An 18,987-nucleotide genomic window follows, 5' to 3' on the forward strand; every position below is an offset into this window, starting at 1 on the left:
TCAGGGGCCCAGCGGGTCCGAGGCTCCCGGCCAAACCGCCCACCCGTGCGCGATCCTCTGCTGGGCATGCGCAGTGCCTGGGTGGGGCTCGGGGACCCATCACCCCTTCCTTCCCGGGGTCCAGCTCACGGCCAGGGCAATCCTTTCCCCTCCGCCTGGCCTGTCTGTCTCGTCCCGGACCCCGGCGCCTCAGTCTGGCTCTGGGGGTTAAACGGGGGTCGCATCGCTGAGCTCTGACTGGCACGAGGGGTAAATGACAGGGTGTGAAGGTTCAAGCCGGGGCTGGATGGGAACCACGGCATCTCCCCTGGGACTTGTTTCCAGTCCTTCCGGTCACCTGACCCATTCTCCTCACCTGGGGCTGGAGACAGCACAGCGGGGAGGGGGCTTTCCTTGCAGTCAGCTCATCGGGTTGATCCTCAGCACCCCATATGGTCACCCGAGCACCTTCAGGAGGGATTCCTGAGTACAGAGCCAGGAGGAGCTCCCGAGCATCGCCAGGCGTGGCCCCAGAGCAAAACAAAAGAAAATCGTTCTCCTCACCTGGCCTGTGTCATAGGTCATCGGGGTGAACCCCTGGACCTGGGGTTTGGGGTGGGGGTGGATTCTGACTCAGAGCGGGGGTGGTTGTGAACCCCAAGTTTTGTCAGATGATGTCTCTGTGGGTGCTAATCTGGCTCGACCAGCTCCTGGACACGTGTCCTGCTGGCGTGAGTAACCCTCAGGGGCTCGCTGGCCCTGAAAGGAAGCCTAGTCACTGTCTTACCCACTTCCACGCTCTGGGCCTGCATGAACCCCGCCTCGACGGGCTCCTTAAATCAAGATAAGGGGTCTCATGGTCCCCTGAGCACCACCAGGAGTGATTGCTGAGTGCAGAGCCAGGAGTGACCTCTGAGCATCGCCGGGTATAACCCCAAAACTAAAAGAAAGTTATTAAAAATATATACATGATAACCTTTCAATATCTGTATTGCAAACCATAATGCCTAAGAGGAGAGAGAGAGAGAGAGAGAGAGAGAGAGAGAGAGAGAGAAGAAAAAGTATTACCAAAGAGACAGGTAGGCTGGGGGGGGAGGAAAATTGGCGGTAGGAAATGTACACTGGTGAAGGGACGGGTGTTGTAAAATTATATGACTGAAGTCCAATCCTGAACAAAATTGTAACTGTGTATCTCACTATGATTCAATTAAAAAATAAATAGAAATTAAAAAACAAACAGAAATTAGAGAAGGAGTTGCTTAAGTTTGCACAGCTGGACCCTAGACACACCTGTTTAAAAATCAAAGCTCAGGGGCTGGATCGATAGCACAGCGGGGAAGGCGTTTTCCTTGCACACAACGGCTGACCCAGGTTCGATTCCCAGCATCCCATATGGTCCCCTGAGCACCACCAGTGGTAATTCCTGAGTGCAGAGCCAGGAATAACCCCTGTGAATCACCAGGCGTGACCCAAAATAAATAAATAAATAAATAATAAAAAAATAAAAATCAAAGCTCAGGGCTTTACATATGTATATTTTTTTACTTGCAGTTGAAAAAGATATAATAAAAAGTAAAATGAATGTACCTTTAAATGGAACGTATTGAAACCATAATGAAAACAAATAAATAGTAGTTTGAAGTAGAAGTTCTTTGTTTCACATGCTTGTGGCCGAGTGACTGAAGCTGTGACAAGACAGACCATAGATGGCCCGTCAAGGCTGTGACAGGCACCCCCGGGTGGAGAAGGGGGGCCCTCTGAGGAACCAGGCGCCCACCCACCCCCGACCCCCTGCTGGACTCAGCTGTTTTTTATTTGTTTTGTTTGGGGGCCACAGTCGGCTATGCTCAGGGGTTACTCCTGGGTCTGAGTTCAGGGATCACACCTGGCAGTACTCGGGGGATCTGATGGAATGTTGGGGATCGAACCCGGGTCAGCCATGTGCCAGGCAAGCACCTTCCCCATCTACTATCTCCGCAGCTCCCAAATGTAGCGAAGAAATGGGTCCTGGGGGCTGGAGTGATAGCACAGCGGGTAGGGCGTTTGCCTTGCACGCGGCTGACCCGGGTTCGATTCCTAGCATCCCATAGGGTCCCCTGAGCAACGCCAGGGGTGATTCCTGAGTGCAAAGCCAGGAGGAACCCCATGCATCGCCGGGTGTGACCCAAAAAAGAAAAAAAAAAAGAAATGGGTCCTGGTCTTGTATCTGCTGAACGGGAGAAGCCCGTGTGCATTCGTTCGTTGTTTCCGTCAGCAGATGTGAGTAGTCTGGAAGCTGAGGGGAGGAACGGAGGGCGAAAATGTGTCCTCTGCAGGCGGTGCAGCCTTGGGCAGGTGGCTCGGCCTCTCTGGGCCTCGAGACTTTGACCTGTAGAGAGGCAGCGCGGTAGTGACCACATCAGTGACGCTGCCGGGCCAGATTTAGCTCGTCCTGGCAGGGTCTGTGACCCCTTTCACCTCTGCAGCGTGCAGGGGTAAGCGTGCTGGGAAGGTCTGCCCCAGAGCTCAGAAACTCGCCACTTCATTTTTAAATTTTTTTTTTTTAATTTGGGGAATTTTCTTTTTGAGGGGTGGGAGGGAGGTGTGGTCCGCATACATCCTGGAGGTATGCAGAGAACATATGAGCTGGACACGGGTCGGCCCCGTGCAAGGCCAGGTCCTTACTCCCCGTACTATCTCTCTGGCTCCTGATTTGCCGCTTCCAGAGGAGGCGTTGGGAACTCCCTGAGCTTGTCCAAGGTCGTGGGTCAGCAGCAGATGACCGAGCTGGGGGACGCGGGGACGGCCTCTCGCAGTGCGAATCCTCTGCAGAGACCCAGCGCGGAGATGCAATCCGGTTTATTCAGTGCTTGCCAGGGCCTTCGTCTAGTCAGCGCCTAGTGAAGAAGGTTCTGGTAACACCTCGTCCTGCGGCCCACCCTCAGGGACCCAGCATCCTCTGGAGGACCACAGCTGCCGCTGCCTGGGACACGGCCAGTTTGGGGACACGGCGGGGTTGGCGTCAGTATTTTTTGTTGCTCTGTACGGAACTCCGGCTTAGAAGTCCCAGCCTGAAACAGGCACCCGGGGAAGACTGCAGGTTTTCTGACAACACTGGGAGACACCCGTGGTGATTCGACAGGGCTGGTGAAGAAGGTTCTAGAAGGTTCGAGAAGGTCCAAGTAGCTCCTTTTCAAAGATGGAGTCATCAGGGTCTTGGGAGACAGAGACTGGAGGTGAGTCCCGGCCCGGGGTTTTGTTCACTGGACTTTTGCAGTCTTAGTTCGGAACCTCGGGGGCTCGGTGCCTCTGAGCCCCACCCCCGGCCCTGCCCATGCTCTGGCCTCGGTTTTGCCTTCTGTGGAATGGACGGAAGCATCCCAGCTGCCGAGAGCTGGAGCTGCCTCTGGTTTCTGGCGCCAGAGGAGGCTGCGTGAATGCACAAAGCCTGGCAGGGGGCAAGCCCGGCCTTGGAGAGCAGAAAGACGGAGAGAAATCCCAGGGCAGGGGTGGGGTGGGGGGTGCGGAGAGGGATCAGAGCCTCCCGCAGCCATACCCGGAACCCTGCTTCCCCGAGGGACTCCTGGGGTCATTGTCCCTTCCATCCCTCGGGCCCTGCCACTCCAGTCCCCGAGGGGGACCTGGGAGCCAGCCCCCCACCCGGAGGGACCTGCAGGCGGAAGTGGGTGGGACCAGCCGGCCGTGGTTTGTGAGACACCCGGGAGAGGCCTGGCACGGCAGGATGCGTGGGCCCCGGTGTCCCCAGCCTGCCGCCCTACCTCAGGCAGTCGGGGTGACGGGGGGCAGTGGAAGAGGGAGCATCTCTTGAGCCTCGGAGCCCCCGGAACTGGTTCCTTTTCTCCTAGGGCCCAGTGCATAGACCACCCTTGGTTTCCTCCTACAAAGCACAGCCAGAAGGGTGACTCTTGGCTGGAGCCATCGTGTAGGGGGGAGGGCTTTTGCCTTGCATGTGGCCAACCCTGGGTCCATCCCCGGCATCCCATAGGGGCCCCTGAGCACTGCCAGGAGTCATTCCTGAGTGCAGAGCCAGGAGTCACCCCTGAGCATTGCCGGGTGTGACCACACACCCCCAGGAAAAAAGAGGCCCCCTCAAAAAAGAAAGAAAAGTGATTCTTAGTTGTCTGGGGTCTGCACAGGACACCCAAGGCTGTGGGCACCCTGGGGACAGCCACCCGCCCTGCGTGTCCTGGAGCCTGGAGCCGGGAGTGAGTGAAGGAATGGGGCTCAGAGGCTTTGCGCAGGCTGTTCCCTGCTTCGCATGCCCTTCCCTCTCAGCCACTCTGCGGCTCCTGCCTGCTCCCTCACCCGCTGCGGGCAGAGCGCTTGGCAGCGTGCAGTGCCCGTGGAGCGGAGATGTACTCAGTCCCCCGAGGGGGGTCTCGTCTTCCCCCACCCCTGCTTACAGTGTGCTCCAGCTGGGAAGGCCCCGACTCGGGATCTCGTGTTCTCTGCTGCCTCCACGCCCAGACCCTCTCTGTCGCTCTTGCAGGGCTGAGAGGTGCAAAGACGGGGGCGGGGGCGGGGGCGGGATGGGGGGCGGGGCGGGCGTAACTTTCGCTCCTGCGCGCGTGCACTGCCCGCTCCTGGGGGTGGCCTCGGCCATGTCCTCGTGGTGATAGAACCCACGTTCTAGAATGATCGAGAATCATCTAGCGCCAACAGGCGGCCCAGAGGCCCTCGGAAAGGACGCGAGTCCTTTAGAATAAGGCGGAGCAGGGCGCTGCAGGGCCTGGCGGGCAGGCAGGGGTGGAGAGGGAGCTTGGTGAGGGGCAGTGCTCCTCTGGAGGCGGAAGAATGCGCCCCCCAGTACCCCCCCTGCACCCCACGCCCCGTGGCAGCCCTGCCCCGAGCAGGCTCAGGCCCAGGCCGTGGCATTTGCCTTTCATGCAAAGCGTGTGGCCACGCAGGGTCCGGGTAAAGCCAGCATTGTGCGCGCCCAGCTGTGCGCCCTGCCCCCGCGCGCGGCCAAGGGGGCCCCTGGGGGTGGGGGCACAGGGGCTGGTCAGCTTCTCGCCCACTGGCTGGGCACGGCTGCGGGAGGAGCGGTGGGCCGGTGCCAGGGCGTCCTGGGGGCCCGGACCCGGGAGCTGGGGTTGGGGCGTGTGGGCAGTTCTACGCTCCCAGCCCCGGCGGGGCGCGGCCGCCAGCCCCAGTGTCCAGGGGTCCAGCCCCACAGGGAGACAGTGACCGCTGGGCCTCGGGCTCGGCGGGGTGACCTCAGCCCGCACCCCCAGCCCGCCTCCCACCCGCCGCTGACCCCTAGACTGAGGTCTGGGCTCCCCCCGGGGCCGCCTGGGTGCCGCCCGCGGAGCCGGGCAGGGCACGCAGTTCCGGGCGGCTGTCCTTGGCCGCGCTCCCGGTAAGCCGCGTCTGCGCCCTGGCCAGGACCGGGCTTGTGCTAATTATAATCCGCCGCCGCTTAGCTAGCGACCTTGGGCTCCGGAGACGCGAGGGCTGGCTCCGGGGGAGGGTCTCCAAGTTCCGGCCAGGCTCGTGGCAGAGAAGGGATCCTCCCGGACCCGCCCGGCACCCCAGGGTGGGGCCCCGGGCCCTGCTCTCTGGCCACAGGAAGGGTCCTTTCCCACGCTGAGCCTTGGTTCCTTGCTCCGTGGCGGGGCAGTCTTGCTCGGTCGCCGTGGGTGAGGGGTCTCAAGGCTGTTTGAGCACCTTGTCCACAGCACGGGTGCCCAGCCCTCTGCCCTCAGGGGGGAAAAAAAATCCCGGAGGGCTTCCTGTGGGTGGTGGTGCAGAGCTGAGGGGTGAGTGGAGCTTGGCAAAGAAGGGCGCCCTGGGCAGAGGGGCGGGCACAAAGAAAGGGCCCGCAGGGAGCCCTAGGAGGCTTCCTCTGAGAGAGGAGTGAGTAAGCCGTGAGGCTGCAGAGGCCAAGATGTGCTTCTGGGCTGCAGACTGTCTCTGATGTGGCCCAAAGCCGTTTTCTGTCAGAAAGACAGGACTGTGCAAGACTGGGGGACTTCCTGGAGTAGGAGTTGAAGTTTCCTCATGCCCTGCCTCCTGGCAGGCCGGGCTGGGATTGGCCGTGCTAGGGGCCAGGGGTGGGAGGGTCCCCCAGAGCTTCTTCCTTTGAGAGAAGCCGCTGTTCTCTCCCTGAAGAGCCAGGCTTGAGTTTCCTGCTGCTTCAGAAACCAGAGCTGCGGGGCGTGGGCAGGCTGCTCTCTGTGCGGGCCTTTCTAGTCCCTCGAGTTCCTGTTGGTGACGGGCCTGACACGTGCTGGCACACATGCTTGGTACCCAGGCTCAGGGCCAGGTGCCCCTCACTTTGCAAACAGGGGGACAGAGCAACAGAGAGGTCAACCAGCTCGCTGGAAGTCACACAGCCCTGGATGGGCTCAACTTCCTGTTGCTTCTGTCTGCACAGTGTAATGTGGTATCGCCCTCTACGCTCAGTTCCCTTGCTTTGGAAATTCTGAAGTGGCATCACAGTGCGTCCCATTACAATACAGGCAGAGTTCTTTATCTTATGTTACTTAAAATTTTGTTTTGTTTTGTTCCTGGGCCACACCCGGCGGTGCTCAGGGCTTTGTCCTGGCTAAGGAATGAGTCCTGGCGGGCTTGGGGGACCGCAGGGCTGTCAGGGATTGAACCCCGGTTGGCTGACGTGCAAGACAAATGCCTTCCCTGCTGTGCTCTCTCCAGTTCCTCTCTTAGACTTTTGTTGTTGTTGTTGTTGTTGTTTTAGGTCACACCCAGCGATGCGCAGGGGTCACTCCTGGCTCTGCACTCAGGAATCACTCCTGGCGGTGCTCAGGGGGCCATATGGGATGCTGGGGATCAACCCGGGTCAGCCTCGAGCGAGGCAAACGCCCTCCCCGCTGTGCTATCACTCCAGCCCCTCTCTTAAACGTTCTAACAGTAACGCCACCTAATCCTGACGGAAAAGGCGTTTTTCAAATGGATCTACAACCTCCCAGCTCTAGATTACTCACTCCCTCTCTCCCTCTCCTCCCTCCCCCTCTCTCCCTCTCTCTCTCCCTCTCCTCCCTCCCCCCTCTCTCCCTCCCCCTCTCTCTCCCTTCCTCTTCCTCCCTCTTCCTCCCTCTCTCTCCCTCTCTTTCTCCCTCTCTCTCCTTTCTCTCTCCCTCTCTCTCTCCCTTTCTCTCTCCCTCTCTCTCCCACCCTCTCTCTCCCTCCCTTTTTCTCCCCCCTCTCTCCCTCTCTTTCCCCTCTCTCCCTCTCTCTCTCTCTCCCTCTCTCTCTCCCTCTCCTTCCTCCCTCCCCCCTCTCTCCCTCTCTCTGTCCCTCTCTCTCCCTCCCTCTCTCTCCCTCCCTCTCTCCCCCTCCCTCTCTCCCTCTCTCTCCCTCTCTCTCTCTCCCTCTCTCTCCCTCTCTCTCCCTTTCTCCCCCTCTCTCTCTCCCTCACTCTCCATCTCTCTCTCCTTCTCTCTCCCTCCCTCCCTCCCTCCCTCCTTTCTCTCCCTCTCTCTCTCCCTCTCCCTCTCTCTCTCTCTCCCTCTCTCTCTCCCTCTCTCTCTCTCTCCCCCTCTCTCCTCTGTTCCCATCTGTGTTTGGAGGAGTCTTGCTTCCTCAGCCCAGCTCGGTTGGCCCACAGTCGCCCACCGGCCAGATGCCGCCATGTGCCAGCCTGGCCCGCGCTCACCCTGGCTGTGGCGTGTGCTGCTGTTTCCATGGCAATGGTGGGAGCACGTGGTGTTGACAGGTCGGAGTGACTCCCTCCGGCCCTCTCCAAGGACTGTCCGCGTCCCCAGGAGTCGTGCTGGGTGCTGCCCCGGCCTTCCTTGGTCCTCGCCAGCAGCCCGGAGTAGCCCGCGGGATGGAGTCGCAAACACACCTTGTCAGGTTCCTTTCGCTTTGTTTTGTTTGGGGGCCACAGCTAGCAGTGTTCAGGGTTACTCCCATCCCAGTGCTCGGGCTGCTCCAATCCCAGTGCTCAGGGCTAACTCTCGTACAGGTGCTTGGGGGCCTTGCAGTGTCAGCATCCTGCAGGTGGCACCCCCTCCCCATGCACTGGTGCCCCACCCGGTCACAGGACTGTTTCTTTCCTGCCACTCCCCTCTCCAGCAGCTGGGCTGTTGTTTTACCCCCCGCAGAGCTGTTGCTCTTGCCAGCTTACTAGGTACGTGTGTCTGTATCTGTCTGTATGTATCTATGGGGGGACTCTCCCCGCAGTGCTCGGGCAAGCTGGTGCTCGGGGACCCCACCGGGTCCATGTGCTGCCAGGGATTGAACCCAGGGCCTCCCGCGTGCTAGCCGCGTGCTCTGCACCCGCAGGTGACACCTGCTGTTTGCCCTCTTCGTCCTGAACGTTACGGCTGTGGTGGACTCGGCGCCCTCAGCTCAGACGGGTGGGGCCGCGCCCATTGCTCTGGCGACACGTGAAGGCAGAGGGGCTGAACAACTCCCTGCCCCGAGGCCTGGCTCCTTCCTTGCCCACGGCAGGTGCCGGCCTCAGTCGCACGGGCTACCGCAGGCTGTGCTGTGGGCAGCTGGCTGGAGCCGGGGTGAGGGTGGGGACGGGGCGGTGACTCACCAGGAGGGAGCCCCGCCCTGCCGCCACACGGGCCCCCAGATGTGGCTCTTCTCTGGCCTTTGTTCAAGCCTTTGTGCCAGCCGGGCACATGACCAGGCGCTTTGCTTCTTTTTATTTTTTTTTCTCTTTTTGGGTCACACCCGGCGACGCTCAGGGGTGACTCCTGGCTCTGCACTCAGGAATGACTCCTGGCAGTGCTCGGGGGACCCTATGGGATGCTGGGACTCGAACCCGGGTCGGCCGCATGCAAGGCAAACGCCCTCCCCGCTGTGCTCTCGCTCCAGTCCCCAGGCTTTGGTTCTTGGTGGCCGGGCAGAGTCTGTGGGCGCCCCAGGGCAAGCGTGGAGCCAGGAGAAGGACCCCACATGGATCCGACCACCCGCAAGCATGTCGGGACTCTGCTCCGTGCTCCGAGGGGCCTGGGGCTCCTCCCCCTGAGGACCGAGAAGATGAAGCAGCCACGTGTCCTGCCCGGGAGTGCAGACGGGGCTGGGGGAGTGTGTGTCCTCCCTCCCTTGGAATATTCTGGGTCCGTCACAATGAGTCGCGTGTGTGACTGGGCTGGGGACACAGTGCAGTGGGTAAGGCACTGGCCGGCATGCGGCGGTCCCCAGCGTGGCATAGGATCCCCCAGACTCCTCCGGGAGTGATCCCTGAGCACTCAGCCGGGAGTACGCCCCGAGCACTGCTGGGTGTGGCCCAACAACAAAAAAGACATGGTTGTAATTGGCACCATGGGGGTGACATGGGGGGACTTCATGGTCACCCCCTCAGCCCACCGGGGGTACCCAGACCTCGCTGTGGAGGAAGCAGCACAGGAACCCTCTGCAGAGGGAACTTGCTGAGCACTTCCTGGGGAGCATTTGCAGACTGTGTTCCCCAGAGGCCCCCAAGAAATGCAGTGCTGGGGCTCTAGGGGGGCGTGGAGAGGTGCTGGTGCCCGGCCAGTTGGTTAGCTCCGGCCTGCTCATGTCATGACTGTCCCGGGGTAGGGGTGGGGGGTGGAGGGCACGCCCGTCCTGTCTGCAGGGAAGGAGAACTCCCAGGGGAGAAGTCGGGAGCTGCCTGGTTTTCAGCTGCCCCTTGCTGGAGCCCCTTGCTGGGTCCCCCGGCAGCGAGGATGGACTTCCTGTCTGCCCCGGAGCGTTTCACTGCCGCAGGGACTGACGGGCAGGCGCTGGCCGGCCCCTGGCAGACACCCCAAGCTTGCACGCTGGCCAGGGCTGGAGTTTCTGGGGTTCGCCGCCTCCATCCCTCCTGCCTCGGCAGGCCGCCGGGTGTGCGATGGGAAATCCTGTTCTGACTCAAAAGGGGACACACCCCCCCCTTCTTGGGCACTCCTGACTCACTTCCTAGCTGGGCACACCACGAGCCAGCACAGACACGCCGCCCACTCTGGAGGCTGGCCCCTCTGAGCCTCAGTTTCCCCACTCGTCTGGTGGTACTTCAAGCCCTGCCTGCACAGTTGGGGGATGACCGACATCGGGTGTGTGTCCTGCCCGGGCGTGTCCAGTACTGGTGGCAATTCCCCGGACTCTCCCTTGGTACTGGCCCCGTCAGGCCCATCCTCCCCAGGCCATCCTGGCAGCCCCGACGGGCGCCCTCTAGAGCGCAGAGAGGGTAGGGCAGGCGTCACAGCCGTGGATGGCAGAGGCCATGCACTGCTTTTTTTTTTCTTTTAATTTTTTTCTTTTGTAAGGTAGTTCACAATATCTGATTACATTCAATATTTAAAACCCAATCCCACCACCATGATACCTTCCCACCGCCAAACTTGGGATGTTTCCATCCCAAGCCCCAATCCCTGTCCCAAAGCACAACCGAAATAATGTATTTTGTATTGTCTGTTATGAAAAACCGCTGAAAATGCTACAAAAAAGTATTCACAGAGGAAACTGTGAATATTGTTCTATTCTGGCAGGGGCCATTAAGACATTCTTTAGGATATCACTAACATGTTAAAGGTTGAGTGATGTGAGCTTTCATATATATATGAAAATATGTGCATATGCATATATATATATTTCCCTCTATGATTTGTTGCCTACTATCTGAGCCCCATCAAATGTGCTGTGGTACTTATGGAGAGTATTCCACCCGCACGGCAGAGCCTGGCAAGCTACCCATGGCGTATTCGATATGCCAAGGACAGTAACAAGCCTCTCAATGGAGACGTTGCTGGTGCCCGCTCGAGCAAATCGATGAGCAACGGGATGACAGTGACAGTGATACTTCCGGAGAAGGTGTAGGGAGTGTCTTACAATGTGTCGCACGGCTGCATTTGCGGCCACGCAGTCCAAGAATATGTTCACTCATGTGTGGGGAGACGCCTTGAGCACGGCGGTGGTTGGGTTATGGAGGTTTTCGGCTGCCGGGGCTGGGTCCCTTGGGGCGGGGAGGGCTCTCACCTGCCTCCCTTTGGGGTGCCAGGCACTGCTGTGAGTGGAACCCAGGAGTAACCTCTGAGCACCGGCAGGTGTGCCCCCTCCCCGCAAAATACAGCCCGTCATCAAGTCTCTGCTTCTTTCTTTGACTTTGCTTTGACTACACCGTTTGTACCCAGGGGGTGCTCCGGACTTGGTGCCCCGGGATTGCCCCGGTGCTCTCGGCCCCTGAGTGCCAGGATGGAGCCCCCACGTCCTGCCGTGAGCCCGCGCTCAGCCTGCTGAGCTGCCCACCCGCCCCTAGTGATGCTTCTAGGCCCTTTGCTTTCTCTGGCCACACCCAGCAGTGCTCCTAGCCCCGTGCTCGCGGTCCCTCGCACGAGTGCCCTGGGGGGACCTTGTGACGATGGTGGGGGGACCCGTGCCCTCAGCCTCTCCCCCGGCCTCATTCCCGAGACTTTAAAGTGCACATGCTCCACCTCTCTGAGCCTCAGTTTCCTCATCTCCGCAGTGGGGGACGATGATAACCTTTGAACCCGCCGTGTGGCCCCGGTGAAGACATGCGAGCCCGCAGGGGGAGGAGCATACTGACTGGCACCTGAACCCGGCCGGCGATTGGAAGGTACGGCGGCCCCTTGGGGAAAAAGACCCCCTGCTCCCGTAAGTCACAGGTCGAGGTCTGGACCTGGGCCCTGCGGAGGGGCTTCCTTCTTGCCCCAGCCCTGGGGGGTTAGCACGGGCGGCCTGGAGGAGGTAGTGACCCGCCCGTCCCTGGAGGCAAGCAAGAGTCCAGACACACGTGGCACAGATGGGGCGGAGGCTCCCAAAGCGGGGTCCGGGGGCCACACCCTGAGGTCGGGTGGGGGGTTTCTGCAGCGCCTTCTGCCGGGTCAAGGGCTCCTGCCCCCACAGCTGGGCCGCTCTGGGACCGGAACCGCAGTGCTCTGCACGCAGCTCCCCCCCGTCGCTCAGCCGCAGCCTCACCAGCGTCCGCATCCGGCCCTGCGCTCAGGGTCCCGTGGGTGTCCGGGTCTGGTGCGACCCCGCCAGCCCGGGGTCCGGGGGGGCTCGTGCTGATGTGGGAGACCCCGCCCCGTGCCAGAGTCCCCGGGCCCCCCGCCCCTCCCCGGCTCTCTGCAGGGACCCGCAGGAGGAGTCCCAGGGCCCCCGGAACTGCCTTCTCCGGGGCCCCCGTGGCTGTGCCTCGCGCCCTCCACTCTGGTTTCAGCGTGTCCGGATGTGGCCTGCCCGGGACTCGGCTGGCAGCGCCCTCGGCGTCTCCCGGCACCTGCCCCTGGCTGCCGCCCGCCACCCGGCCTGGCGCCGGGCACCCCACACCCCCGCCTGAGCCCCCACCCCCACCCCCCCGGGGCGCCGGGCGGTGCCTGGCGCGGTCTGGGAGCTGCGCGAGGGTGTCCCCGGGCCCGTGCGCCCTTGGGGCCGGCAGAGCAGACCGCAGGCGATGATAACCCGCCAGGAGCAGGGCAGGAAGGGTCAGGGCGCGGGCACGCAGGCCCGGACAGGCGCGGCTGGTGGGCGCGTGATGGGAGGGGCACGCCTGGGAAGCAGTTTGGCGTGATTTCTCTAAGATGTCAACACGAGGGGCCAGAGAGACAGGCCGGCAGGCAGTGCGCTTGCCTGGCTCGTGGCCCACCTGGCTTTGATCCCCAGGACCCCATATGCCGCCCCCCCCACACACACACACCCCGCCCCAGGAGTGATCCCTGAGCACAGAGCCAGGAGTCAGCACTGGGCACAGCGGGGTGTATCCCTCCCCCGACCCCTGAAAAGGGGCTGGAGCAGTAGCACAGCGGGGAGGGCGTTTGCCTTGCACAGGGCCCACCTGGGTTCCATTCCCAGCGTCCCATAGGGTCCCCCAAGCACCGCCAGGAGTCATTCTTAATTGTGCAGAGCCAGGAGCAACTCCTGAGCATCAAAGGATGTGGCCCCCCCCCCAAAAAAAAGAAAGAAAATTAATAGAAGGGAATAGAGATGCCCCGTGAGGGCCTGGCGCTCCCCCCCCCGCCCCCAGCCCAGGTGCTCACCAGCCGGGGTCTGAGGATGATGGTGCCCGAGGGCCCCTGCTCCGCAAGAAGCTTTGAAATGTTCCATCCAAACAAGTAAATAGGGCTGGAGCGATAGCACAGCGGGTAGGGCGTTTGCCTTGCACGCGGCCGACCCGGGTTCGAATCCCAGCATCCCATATGGTCCCCTGAGCACCGCCAGGGGTGATTCCTGAGTGCATGAGCCAGGAGTAACCCCTGTGCATCGCTGGGTGTGACCCAAAAAGAAAAGAAAAAAAGTTAATAGTGGAAAAATCAGGGCTGGGGGTGGGGCGGGGTGGGGGGCTGGGTCCCGGGAGACGCTGAGGAAGGTGGGGGTGGGCCCGTGGGCTCAGGTCACGGTGGAATCGCCCCTTTGCCTGGGCCGCAAGGGGCTGGGTGCGTGGAGGGCACCTGACTCCCGGGAGGAGTCCGAGGGGGAGGCGTGAGGACATCTGATGGGGAGAGCAGGCACGGGAGCCCCTGGGTTATCCCCTGGGGGGGGGTACGAGGGTCTGGGGCAGAGGGTGGGGGGCCACACCCAGTGGCGCTCAGGGGGCTGTGGAAGCGGGACCCTCCTGCCTGCTGGCGGCGGCTTGGCCCCTGGGCGCCTCCGCGTCCAGAGCTGGACTGCAGTGGCCGTGGCGCCAGCCGGGTGAAGGGTGCTGGGCTCGGGCTTGGGAGAGTCTGCTCACGGACCCCCTGGGGTCTCCTGGGGTCTCCTCCGCCCTGGCCTGAAGCTGGGCTGGACTCCAGTGCGCGGACCACCCCCGAGCCCTGCTCCATGCGCTGAGCTTGGGCTCAGCCGCACCCAGTGTCCGCACCAGAGCCCGACTGCCCCCCGTGCCACGCCACTGCTCTCTGACCCGCAGTGACCGGCCAGCCCCTGCCACCCTGACCTCTGGCCTCAAATGCCAGCGGAGGGTTGGGACACTAGCAGGGCACCCATGGGAGTCCCCCAGGAACCCTTCCCTTTTCAGCCTCTGATTGGCTGCCTTCCCTGCAGCGTGGACCAATCACCAGGTCCCCAGGAAGTGAGGCCCCGCCCCTGAGGCTGGTCTCCTCTTGCAGCCCCCAAGCCTGGGCCCCTGTCCCGCTGTCCGCACCCCTCCCCTGTCCCTCCTGGTTCCCTGGGCATGGAAAGGCATTAGTCTTTGCCAAGGCCCGTGTTTCCTGGGGAGAAACCTTGGCATCCTGCTGACTGCCTGTTGATGCAGAGTTCATTCCAGTGACTGGAAAATTCTGGAAAATGCTGGTTCACAGTCATCCGGGAAGGCGGGGTCCCGAGAGCGGCCAGTTTCCCTCCGCAGCGCTGGCGGAGCCTCTGCAAGCCTCCCGGTCTCATCTGGAGAGCAGCCGTGGCCTTGGGGATTGTGAAGAGGCACCCACCGCCCGGACCCCAGAGCCGGGGTCTCTGCATACCCCCCACCCCGCTCCTGCCTGGGCCCTGGGTGTGACTGTCCCCTGCTCTGGGTCAGAGAGGGCCAGTAAGAGGGACTTAGCGGGGGAGAGTGTGGGCCCAGGCACTGTGACGAGATTCCAAGGACCCTCTGTGTGTGCCCCCTGGGAGGGGGTCCGGAACCCTCTCAGCGTCTCCGCCCAGGAGCCAGCGGGGACTGCCCCTCCTGTGGGCTGGGTGTGACTCAAGGGCCCGCCCAGAACCCACTGCAGTAAACGCGGGAATTAAAACCAGCTGCTGCCCAGTCCTGCAGTCCGTGCAGCAGTAAGAGCGAGGGAGCGTGCAGCGTGGGCGGGGGTCAGTGGGGGCGCCCGGGGAGGGCTTTAGGAGTCCCTGGGCTGGGGGGGGGGGCAAGGCCCAGGCTGCCCGGCAGACTGTCATCTGTCCAGCTACCTGAGGGAGGCCCAGGACTCAGAGGCTCGTGGCCGGCACCACACGGGGCCAGCCCCGGGCTCCCCTTCCAGGCCGGCAGCCCTGAGGGGGGGAGGGAGGTATATTGGGGTGCAGGCCAGGGAGCACTCGGTGTCCAAGGCCAGACTCTGGACTCAGCGGGCAGTTCCCTTTTAGTGTTTGCTCTTACTTTTACTTTTTGTGGTGCTGGGATCAAACTCAAAGTCTCTCTCGAGACTCCGCGCTGAGTCACTTCACGGTCCCCCCGCGACCCTCCGTTTCTCAGTTTTAGGGTGCTGGTGAGGCTGGAGGCGTGCCTGGGCTGTGAGCCGGTCCCTGCTTCTCTTCCCTGGCGCGCGTGCAGGGATGCTACCCAGCGTCTTCCCTTCTGCTGTTCAGGGCGGGGATGCAGGTTCCAGAAGCTTCTCTAGACTCACCCTCTCATGGCGCGGTCCTGGGAAAGTAGTGGCTTAGCCCGTGGACTTGGGGGCGACGTGTGCTTTATAAGTCAGTGACAGGGTCCGCCCACTCCTGTGTCACCCCTCGGCCCATCTCCAGGCAGCTCCTGGTCTGCCCCCTCCCCCCCACCCGGGTTGGGCCTCATGGAGAACGAGCCTGTGGCTTCCTGCCGCCGCCCTTTGCCGTCAGCCCGGGCCGTTTCCCTCCATCTCCCGGCCACGCTGTGCTGCCACCTTCCTCCCGGACAGCTGGGACACCGGGAGCCCCAGGTCCCAGCCACACCCCAGGACTATTTCCCAAGAAGGGGCCTAGATATGAGAACAGCTGATTGAAAAAAAAGGTTTTTTCCCTTTTCTTTCCTTTTTGTTTTATGGGCCACACCCGGAAGTGCTCAGGGCAGACTCCCGGCTCTGCACTCAGGAACCACTCCTGACAGGGCCCCGGCACCATGTGGGGAACCTGGGATAGAACCCAGGTCAGTCGCATGCGGGACAAGTGCCTGCCCCCTGCACTGTCATCCTGGGCCCTTTCTTTCTCTCTTTCTCTTTCTCTCTCTTTCTCTTTCTCTCTCTTTCTTTTCTTTCTTTCTTTCTTTCTTTCTTTCTTTCTTTCTTTCTTTCTTTCTTTCTTTCTTTCTTTCTTTCTTTCTTTCTTTCTTTCTTTCTTTCTTTCTTTCTCCTGTTTTGTTTTGGGGCCCCACTTGGCAGTGCTCAGGGCCTACTCCTGCTCCATGCTGCGGGACCACTCCTGGTGGGGCTTGGGGGAGCAGGCGGGGTACCGGGGATTGAACCCAGGTTGACTGTTTGACCAGGCAAGCGCTCTCCCTGCCGTCCTATCTCTCAGCCCTCGATGCTTGTTTGAGTGGGGGCACAAATATTTGGAGATGTGTCGTTTCCCTTTTGCCGGTCGTGCCCATTGGGCCCATGAGGAAGGGAAGTAGATTTGCCGAAGACGCGTGTGCCACCTTCCTGTCCTGCCTGTCCCCTGGGCCCCAGGAGCCGCCCGCTGCACTCTGCTGCCCACCTGTCCACACAGGGTGTCTACCCGGCACCCCCACACCGTAACCCACCCCCTGAGCTCTCAGGGGCTTCCTGGCCTCCCGTGACTTAGATCTGACCCCTGCCCTCCCCGTGGCACCCCAGCTTCCATTCCTGCCCCCCCTTCCTGAGCTTCTCTTCTTCCTCCTGCCCCCATGTGCCTTAGGCATGCAGGCCTCTGGCCCCACTCCCGCCCCCAGCCAGGAGACCAGCCCCTGCTGTGTGGCCCTGTGGCCCCCGTGCGCCCCTCCCTGGACATGGAGCCCCGATAGGCACTGTCCCCCAGTCTAATCCTCGGGAGGGTGCGACAGGGCACGGGGGCTAGGGAAGGACCCCCCCACCCAAACCCTGGTGGCGGGTACTGAAAGGAACTGCTTCCAAGGTGGGTGTTTGGCACTGGAGTCTAGGTGTTGCGCTCACGCTTTGACTCTCTGGGGACCCCCAATTCAGACCCTCAGTGTGACCGGGCAGGCCAATGGGGACAGCCCAGGGGCGGGACTAGTGAGCTCTCGCTCCAGGGACCCTCCTGCCCTCCTGCCTGCTAAGGGCACAGGGAGAATTCTGTGACCCCCACCCCCATCACACTGTCTCCCCCGCCCCCCGCCATCTCAGACTCGGCAGCCACAGTGCGGGATGGAGAAACCTGCTGTCGTTTTGTTATGGCGGCTTGAATGACGGGGCAGTCCATCTTCCAGGGGAGACTGAGTCAGAGAGGCTAAGGTCCTGGCTGGACGTCACACAGCCGGCAAGCTGTGAGGCTGAGGCCACCACCAAGGTCCAGGGCGACCCGTGAGTCACAGGCATCGCCCGCTGCTTGGTGCTTCCCTGCAGCGGCTGCTCGTAGCCTCCCGCTATCTGGACAGTGGACGGCGGTCAGCGGGCCCAGTCCACGGGCCAAACCAGCCTCAAGTGACACGGGCACATCTAGAGAGCTAAGACCATGTCCCGAGGGGGTGGGAAGACCAAGGATTATTCAGCACAGCGTGGGTGTGGCCTGCAGCGCCCAAAGCAGGCCCGGCGGGGTCGGGGGTCGTGCCCCCGCCCCGTTCTGGGTTCTTCGTTCAGGGTCCTGCTTCAGGAACCCGACGTCGGCAGGGCCCTGTGGCCGCCACGTATGGGAAGAAGGAGGCTGGACACGGGGCCCCTTTGAGGACACGGCTGCAGCCATGGACTTTGAAATGGGTAACAAAGGTCCAGGTTGTAAGGGGGGGAGGGGGGACATGCCCGGTGCTGCTTGGGGCCGCTCCTGGCGTTGCTCACAGAATCGGCCGTCGGCAGCGCCGGGACCTGGACCATTGTCTGGCTGCCACCTCACACAAAGCGCGGGCTGCAGGCGGCTGAAAAGGCAGGAACCCCCCTGAGTTTCTGGGGAACCAGCTTCTTTCTGTCAGGGAATGGGCCCCCCACACCCCATCCCCCACCCGGCCACTGAGCATCCTCCCCCCTAGCTGCCGAGCGCGTCCACCCACCAGGCCCCTCTGTGGATGACGCAGCAGTTTGCCTTGTGACCTCCAACTTGTCTACACTGTGGCCCTCCAGGTGCCTCTTGGGGCCGGAGCCACAGCACAGTGCGGAGGGCAGTCGCCTCGCATGCAGCCAAGCGAGTTCGACCCCCGGGCTCACCTATGGCCCCTCAGTACCCCGGAGTGGTTCCTGAGTGCAGAGCCAGGCCTGAGGCCTGAGCTTCTCCGGGTGTGACCTTAACAGATGCACGAAAGACCCAGATGCTTCTTCCCACTGGCTCCCAGAAAGCTGAGCAGGACCCCGACCCCCAGGGGACAGCCTAGCGACAGTAGTGACCCATGACCTCGGCCGGAATCGACCCCTTTCTCTGACCAGCCTTTAATTTTGCACAAAATAAAACCCCCAACCAGCAGCGTCCGGGAGTTTTCCTTGTACCCGTCTGTTCTTTGTGGCTTGGGAGGAGATGTCTGAGAGGGGCCGGGGGTCCCAGGGGTTGGGGGGTGGAGGGTGGGTAGTTCCATTGCGGCTCGCCCCCCATCTCTGGGTCTGAGCTGACATTCTCAGGTGGTTTCTCTGGCACTCCACCGTGTCCCTCCAAGGAGTGCGTGTGCCACTGTGCGGGTTTCTCAAGAGTTCAGCTAGGGGCTGGAGCAATAGCACAGTGGGGAGGGCGTTTGCCTTGCACGCGGCCGACCCGGGTTCTATTCCCAGCATCCCATATGGTCCCCTGAGCACTACCAGGGGTAATTCCTGAGTGCAGAGCCAGGAGGAACCCCTGTGCATCGCCAGGTGTGACCCAAAAATAAGAAAAAAAAAAAAAGAGTTCAGCTAGTGTGAATTCCATATGGCTGGTTTCTCCTCACGAACTGCCTTTCATTTCTTGTTCCTTTGATTTGTTTATTTTGTGAGGCTGTTTTGTTTTACGGGCCGTGTCTGACTATGCTCAGGGCTGACTCCCGCCTCTGTGCTCAGGGATCCCTCCTGGAGGTGCCCAGGAACCATCCGGGGTCCCGGGGATCGAACCTGGGTTGGCTGTGCACAAGGCCAGGGCCCGAGCCGCTCGCCTGTGTCCCCGGCATGGAAAGCCTTTGTCCTGAGGAGGGGCTGCCGATCAGAGACCACCCAGATGCACCCCAGCCCCCGCAGGCCACGTGCCTGCCACGGCTGCCTCAGTGACCCGGGCAGGGTTCCTGTGCGTGTCGCACGGCAGCGCTGCCAGCTGGGCAGAGCGTGCCGGCGGCCGGGGCGCGAGGTCTTCGTAGGCTCG

At 61.8% G+C, this 18,987-nt stretch overlaps 1 protein-coding gene across 4 annotated transcripts in view; it reads left to right on the plus strand.

Annotated features, from left to right (window-relative positions):
* Positions 1-18,987, plus strand: part of SYNE3 (spectrin repeat containing nuclear envelope family member 3) — a 71,451-nt gene that overhangs the window by 16,024 nt on the left and 36,440 nt on the right. For 2 of the 4 annotated variants that reach the window (XM_055133376.1, XM_055133378.1), the window contains exon 2: positions 11,381-11,491. The exons of 1 other annotated variant lie outside the window; for it this stretch is intronic. The gene's annotated coding sequence lies outside the window, so the exon portion shown is untranslated. Of the gene's footprint in view, positions 1-2,824; positions 3,195-11,380; positions 11,492-18,987 lie in introns of those variants that run through there. One more of the 4 variants, XM_055133377.1, reaches the window with a different exon arrangement.

The sequence above is a fragment of the Sorex araneus genome, chromosome 3 (assembly GCF_027595985.1).
Source record: "Sorex araneus isolate mSorAra2 chromosome 3, mSorAra2.pri, whole genome shotgun sequence".
NCBI classification, from domain to species: Eukaryota; Metazoa; Chordata; class Mammalia; order Eulipotyphla; family Soricidae; genus Sorex; species Sorex araneus.